The sequence below is a fragment of the Wolffia australiana genome, chromosome 4 (genome assembly GCF_029677425.1).
Source record: "Wolffia australiana isolate 7733 chromosome 4, ASM2967742v1".
Taxonomy (NCBI): Eukaryota; Viridiplantae; Streptophyta; class Magnoliopsida; order Alismatales; family Araceae; genus Wolffia; species Wolffia australiana.
This window is the reverse complement of record NC_135838.1, coordinates 16,020,001-16,027,489: the sequence shown is the minus strand read 5'-3', so window position 1 is coordinate 16,027,489 and position 7,489 is coordinate 16,020,001. Positions and strand designations below refer to the sequence as shown.

The following is a 7,489-nucleotide window of genomic DNA, read 5'->3' as shown; positions in this document are numbered from 1 at the left end:
AACATTAGGAGCATTTATGAGCAGAAGGGAGTGAATTCAATTCAAAGGATGTTCTTTCTTCAATATCATCAATGATATCCAATGTTCGTAAACTTGCGCTATGAATAAGCTCTTTTTATGTTATTGACCTGTGAAACTCGTGAACTTAATGGAAGTGTATGCTTATTCTTAGAAAATAGCCTTCCCTATTGATTTGTCCCCGGATAGACCTATGTTGATTCTGAACTATCCGTCACTATGCTGCTCCCAAGGACTAGCAGAATCAAAATAGCAAAATTTGTAGGGCATCTCAATTGGCTCAGCACCACACGTTACTTAGGATCATCATATCATATTTCTACATATCCACTAAGAGGAAAGTCTTTTCATAATGGATGACCCTTGAAACATAATATGTTGATATACGGCATAGATCCAGATGATTGGTGGAAGAAATAATAGACATATCCCATACTTCTCGCTCCCAGCAGTCAGCATATGAAAATGGACTGACTACCAGAGATATTCGTGTACAAACCTTGTTTGTACATGAATGTGTGAGTAGGGTTTGATGGTCCCAGTCCTGTCCGTACTTTTAGCAAGGACCTAAGCCTTACCTAAGGATCGATTCAGTTTTGGTCCCGTCTCGTCCAGTCCAGGTCCAGTCATGTTGACTATTCAAAGTAGAAGAACAAATAATCAAGATAAAAAAAATTGTATGGACTTCTCATCAAAGGGAAATTTTTTGGCAAAGTCACTTATGAAGCCCATCTTGAAAAATGAAAAGAATAAAAAAATTAAAAAGATAAAAAGAAAATAATATTGAAAGAAGAATAATTGAACAATAAAACAAGATCTAAAGAAGCAGAAAGGAAGATGGAAAGGAAGAAGGTAAAGAAACATAATGCGAAATAAGAAAATCAGGACAAAGAGGAAGAAGGACAATAATAGGAAAAAGGTAACAAAGAAGAAAAGGTAAAAGAACACTAGAAAAGGAGCAGAATAAGAAGAATAAAATAAGAATAATACAAGATAAAAATAAGAAGAAAATAATAATAAAAAAAGGAGAAAAGGAAATTAAAGAAGAACGGATGATGAAAAGAAGAGTAAAATAAAAAGAGAACAAGACTAAAAGAAATGGCTAAAACTTGACAGAGTAGAGTGTAGAGTGGAGAAACCTAACATAGCTTGAAATACAATGAAACAAACTTGATAGAGTTGGAGGTTAGAAAGAAACAAAGATAAACTAAACATTCTCAAGATTGAGAGCAAGAAGAGGAACTTAAAGAGTGAGAAAGAGAGAGAGAGAACATGAGAAGAGAGCGTGCAAGAGAGAGAGAGAGAGAGAGAGAGAGAACGGGAGAGAGAGCATGCAAGAAAGAGAGAGAATGGGAGAGAGTATGTGAAGAGAGAGATAGAGAGAGAACATGCTACAGAGAGACACAGAGAGAGAGCATGCGACAGAGAGACACAGAGAGAGTGTGCAAAAGAGAGAGAACGGGAGAGAGAGTGCGTGAGAAAGAGCACAAGAGATGAAGCGAGAGACCAAGGGAGAGACAAAGCAAGGGAGCCAAAGGGAGATGGGGGGTTGGGAGGGGGGAGGGACGCGACCAGGCAGGGATGGGGGAGAGGGGAACATGATCGGTGGGGGAGGGGGAAGCGGAGATGAGATTATTTTATTTTTTATTTAATCCGGTCCCTGTCCGGTTTGAACATCGGACAGGATCCAATCCGAGCAGCCATTCCACCCTAAAATGGTGAACTGGCAGTCCTGGTTTGGTCCAGTCCGACCGGTCCCCAGTCCAAAATCTCAAACCCTATGCATGAGTTATACCAAGTAGTATTCCAAATCTTCGTTTTCAAGAGCGATGATCAACTCCGCAAATATCGATATAAACTTGAACCCGTTTATAGGTATGAAATTTGAGAAAGAACAGCAATGTAAATGGGTAGTTTGCATTTGTATCATATCTATTCCCATGTTCCAGTGTTTCCATTTTATGCACCCATTTATCGGGTAAAGTCTCCCAACCCTATTTTAAAATGGATTGGTTATCCATAAGGAAAGCTTAATTTTCTTCCACTTCTTGCTCTTCAAATTCAGAAAGACTCAATTGTAAATCACCGACTGGTTTGGTCTGACCAAGAAAGGCATGGGGGTAGATAGGTTCCGAAGGTTATCCAAATTATCTTTCGGTAAACCTCACAGCACACTAGTATTTAATAGTCTAATATTCATGATCGGTTGTATGCTAAGCTTATCAACCCGGTATGGAACCCATGGGGATGCTTGGTTACCATTTCAAATCCTACCTAATGTTTGCTTTTGTTTTTTTTGTTTTTGATGTTGAAACTGTCCATGGGCACTGAGTTTATTTCTTGGGCTGGAATAGAAAATAAGCTTTGATTTTGCTGCTTACTCATATGCATGCTTGGCAAAAAGGTGCAACTTCTGGCATGGCTATTGGATCGTTTAGGAGCAAAAAAAGGAAATCAAATAAACCATTGAGATAGAGTTGAATTCTATGGAATTTTCTTTACTTGACCGAACTACACAAATTATTGTTTGTAATTTCAACTACATCGAATTATGTTTCGAAGTATTTCATAGCCATAGCCGCCTCTCCATGGAGTTGTTGGATAGTGATTCAACTTTGACCATTATGGACTAGAACCAAACAACTTAATTTTAACAGCCAGTGCTGTCATAATGAAAATGGCTCCTTCTTTAGTGAGATAATATGAACAAAAACCAAAGTCATTGCTAACTTATACTATTTCTTACGATGGGAATGTTCAGTACCAATTCTTACGTTCCGCGAGTCAATAAGTTGCAAGGGCCCCTATTCCAAATTGGATAACCCCAATGATCAGCATCACCTGCGTTTCCTTTGGGAACCCTACGCTTGTACGGATCTGGGCCCATACATAAGCATGCATGAGAATAATACTCCAGAAAATCCTAAGTACAAATTGTATAGGCTTAAACCTTAATATCTTGATCTTACATCCAGGTATTGGACATCCATACCTTCGCCAACTCTGGCATTTGGGTGTTGTAGATGCAGGTTCTACCTATGTAGGCTTAGTAAATTGGATATCCAACTAGAATAGCAAATATAAATCAGGTTATGCTTATCACCGCTCCTACAGTCACGCCTGTTTTCGTACACATATAAAGTAGACCAGCCATTATCTGGCCCTAAAGTCGCATCCTGAAATTGGGCCTTAAAACTCATGCTAAAGTTGTAGATTGTATATCAATTGGTCTGATTGCACAATTCCTTATGGGAACTTTTATTTCACCAACTGGTTCAATTAAAAATATGTAACATTACCGATAGGTTCAGCATATTCAAGAGAGATTTTTGCATGTGCATGCTCAGGTTATGCAATTAATTGATAGTTGACTTCTTGCAGAACCTTCAGTGGTTCAGCTTTAGGTCTCGATTTTGGTGCTGGCTCAAGTATTGGTGAAAGTGTCTCGCAAGCAAGTGAGTTCCAATACTCATTATGCTTCAAAGATTTAGCTTTAACAACTTTTACTAGCATGAACCCAACAAGAATCTCTGCGCTTGTGCTTAATGGTTCTAAAAGAACTAGAAGTTAACAACTAATAAGGTCAAAAAATAATTGATACTTTACAACCTTCCCATTGAGTAAGAAAGAGTGGAGTTGACTACGCGAGCCTAAATAATGAATGTGATTTTAACTGACGGAATGCACCATCGTAGCCGGTACTTCTAGATAAAGACGTGACTTTAGGAGCGTGCAAATTTATGATAAGGAGAAGAGTGACGAGCAAAAAGCACATAAATGATGTTAATTACTTTGTAACCTCCAAGAAATAAGTTCTGAAATAATTGTTACGAAATAAAAGGTTACGAAGTAAAGTGTTAAGATAAGTGTAGAAGTAATTCATTTTAATTATGTTCAAAATAACATAACCTAAAACTATAGCTCAAGTAATAGTGTGTCTCTCCGCAAGACAATTCATTCTTCCTCCTAAGGAACCTAACTCTCCCAACTTGGATGATTTACTATTTACAATACCTCTACTCTGAAGCAAAACAGGCTTGAAAGTAAAGAAGAATGGTTTTGAAATAAGAGTGATGAAGTAACCTTTGCTCCCACTCACTTGTACGAGAGCTTTATGTTGCATTCTATGCCTTGGTTCAACCATGGAAAACATGATTTCCATGAAGCAGAAGCGTATGAATCGATTCAAAATCAATCTTTAAAATCATACATTGAGTGTACCTTTTGGGGTACTCGTTCCACCCTTGACTTTGCCACTCTGAGATCATTCTAAAGCCATTCACGTGCCCGCGATCGCTTGGCGCTTGGATCTCCACCTCGTCTTCTTCAACTCTTCTTGTTAATCTTGAAGATCTTCTCACCATGAAGACACTCTCCTTGGTTGAGGGGAAAAGAGAGTAAAGTGGAGAAAGGGGGGGCTCTCAAATCTGACTGGTCTGGGTGCTTAAATGAGTGCCCCCTCCCTATTTATATTTTACTTAAGTTTTTCTCAAAAACCCAATAAAGTAAAATATATTCACCAATGTCACTATGATCTTATGCGTGTGATCCTCCAGGCCTGTGTATCATTCTAGTCAATAACTTTTGGAGCCCAATAAATAATTATTTTCCAACCTTATTAATTAACTATATCAACATATAGATTAATTAACTAATGATCAATTTAACCTAATCGATAGGTTAAGTTTCCAGCCCGTGAGGTGCCAAGCTACAGCTCGTGCTCTAGAAGATATCGAGAAGTGTTCGAACTCTCTCATGGAACCTTTATCATCATCGATTACCATATATGTATAATCCATCATCGACGCGAGACTCACGAATGACTTAGGGTATAACCCTAATCTGTCATTCTATTAGTACTAATGCATAACGGGGATCATTGGAGAATGCCTTCGTCAATAAACTCACTACCCTGGCCTGGGATTTTTTGCCTCATCTTCTTTGAGTCAATCTCGTCTTATACCGAGGGTGGATGATCCCGTCTTGACCTCTCAATCAACTCCGTGGGCTTCATAATACATCCGAGCTATGAATTTTTTGAATCCCATGATTAGAGGCTCGTAAGTCGTAGTCAAAATGGAGTCATCCATTCACCAGATGTCCTTCGTATCTCAGGTTAGTGGATCACTTATACAACCATAACATGAATCAATCTGATTGGCGTTTAGGTATAATATCATTCAGGGATTCATGCAGATCAATTCAATGAACTCTTTCTCCAAATAGCACCCACAATCTGTCCTTAGTATCGCCAAACTAATAGCCACACGATCAGCTATACTTATCATACAGTAAGATCAGTTAGTGATATTCTATACTGATAATTCGATACCATATCGACTATCCATTGAATAGGAATATTTAGAATACATGTTTAAAGACTAGTGATCAGTGTATTATGATCTCATCATAATTCACTTGGTCACTGCACATATTCATGGACTTCATTATAATCATCACATTGGAATAATAATGAACTTAAATAAACATGGTGGTGTAATTGGCTTGACGGCCACATAACATCCATCACTTTCTTTATTTCATAGTGTTTGTTTGGGAGTCATTATTTGACCTGTATTTCTAACACTTTGTGTTACCTTTCACTCTTCCCCAATCTGTCTTATCATATTGCTTCCTAATACGGTGACTCAGCATCCTTTTCCTAACCCCCTCATAAACTCGCCCCATCTGTTATCTTTACTTCTTTCAGAACATTGGATAACTGCTCTATCACTTCTGCTAAAAAATTTGCACCTTGCTTCTGCTCCATTATGCTCCTTGCACCTTGCTTAGTCAGGCGTTATTTCTTTCTTTATCCATTGGACAACCTTCATCTTAATCTTCAGATTCATTTACTGCTTATAACAAGAATGGATTAAGCTGGGCTTTGAATTTACATTCTATTTTTTATCGTAATCTTCGGTTACCTTTGGTTAACTTCAGAACCCGTTATAACAATATAATGGGGGTTAATGCTCTCAATGGTGAATCGATCGTTCGCTATCCTTTGATAGGTGAGAGAACTGAACAGAAGAAAAGTAAAGAAACCTGCTATTTCTACTGAATAACCTCCGATGACATTATCAAAAATAAACACCACAAGTGCCTTTTTATTCCTTTACCTCTTTAGCTCCATCCAAGCACTGTTTTGTCTAAATCTGCATGGAAAAATAAGAAGTATTTCACCATACACTACATCCAAGGATTCCACAAAATCATTAAAGCTGGTGACTGCTCACTCTTTAATCAATGATTCACTAGGCACTAGATTGATGAAGAATCTCTCAAAACTCTGCTCTTTGATCAGTGATTCACCAGACACTACATTCAGGGATCACACCTTATTCTCAAACCTGGCGGTTCTGTTGATTGGCACTCTTGTAAGCTAATCTTACATACAAATTCTGGGAGTGCCTGGTCCTGCACCCACCAGAAACATGTCTTCCCTTAAGTGTAAGCATCAAACTAAAGATTTTAAGGTGTTTCCACAACATAATAAAAAACTATTTTTAGATCTTTCAAATGATCAACTCCAACTCATTTTAATTTGAATTTCTCTCAGAACCTCCTATTTCTAAGGATCAGAAGCATCCAGCACATGCACTGAGTTGGGTAACTCGTTAGAAGTGATTTCCTACTTTCACTTCTATGGGCACGCTTTATTAAAAAAACCTCCGTATGGGCATGTGCTCTTCACCTCTTAATGCTCTCAAGAAAAAAAATCTGACTCAGCAGGGAATAAGATATTGATTATCTTAAAAAGTAAAAAAAATTTGAAGAAAAGTGGATAACCTTCGAAACTTTTTTATTTGACTTCATAACATTTTTATCTAAAGATAATATTTGAAGAATTATATTTATCTTCTGGATAACGTTTCATTGCTCTCGCTTGTAGACTCGTTTCTGCTCCTTAGCGCCTAAAGTAGCTCGCTCCTACGTGCCGTCAAAACCTCATTCATCCTTGATGAATTCACTTTGTAATGTTTCTCCCACTTGTAAATACTCCTAACGTCGTGCCTACTCGTAAAATGGTGCCATGAGAACGTTGATGAATCATTTTATGTGAAAAAAAGATAACCCTGCCACTCCGTCGATGAATGCTCAATAGGGGTTGTGATCAAAGCACAATAGGTCCTCAATTAACTAGTTGACTGATTTTTAGTGAAGATAAAATAGCAGCCTTTGTTATATTCAAAGGCTTCTTAGTTTGGCGTATAATGAGTAAGTCCAATCATGTGTTTTCTATGACATGAAGATAAACCTATTTTATAACACTGTTCAAATACTAGTCTGAATTTGACTTCATTTGATTGGTTTAATACCTTCTTCAAATTCCTAATTAATAACTTCGAATATTTAAGGCTGAATTTATAGATGACTTAATGAAAATTAATTACATGAAGATATTAGTATCCAATGGTGATATCTTGATTAAAATGATGTCCAAAATATACCTAAAAATTTCGTATTA

The 7,489-nt window shown here is 37.4% G+C and overlaps 1 pseudogene; it reads right to left on the bottom strand.

Moving 5' to 3' along the window:
• LOC144702648 (NADH dehydrogenase [ubiquinone] iron-sulfur protein 3-like) lies at nt 1–2,039 on the bottom strand (annotated as a pseudogene).
• Nucleotides 2,040–7,489: the final 5,450 nt, after the last annotated feature.